Genomic DNA, 258 nt, shown 5'->3' with positions numbered 1-258 from the left:
AAACTTTAAAACTTAAACTTTATTCCAATCTTCCTTCTCCCCTCCTTCAGCGCCACTTTCGATGCCTGCCTAAAGAGATCCTTTGGCTTTACACAGGTGGCCAAATTTAATTTTGATTAAACCCAATTTTGCTGAGCATGCACAGCTCCCGGACATGATCTGTTTTCTTTTCACTTAATAGCCTTTCCTTAATCACGCTTCATTCCCCTGCCCTTTCTCATCCACACCACTCGTTCTTCCTTCTCTTTTCCTCAAGCA

This window comes from Penaeus monodon, chromosome 21 (assembly GCF_015228065.2).
Source record: "Penaeus monodon isolate SGIC_2016 chromosome 21, NSTDA_Pmon_1, whole genome shotgun sequence".
Taxonomy (NCBI): Eukaryota; Metazoa; Arthropoda; class Malacostraca; order Decapoda; family Penaeidae; genus Penaeus; species Penaeus monodon.
The sequence above is the reverse complement of the archived record's forward strand: the minus strand, read 5'-3'. Positions refer to the sequence as shown.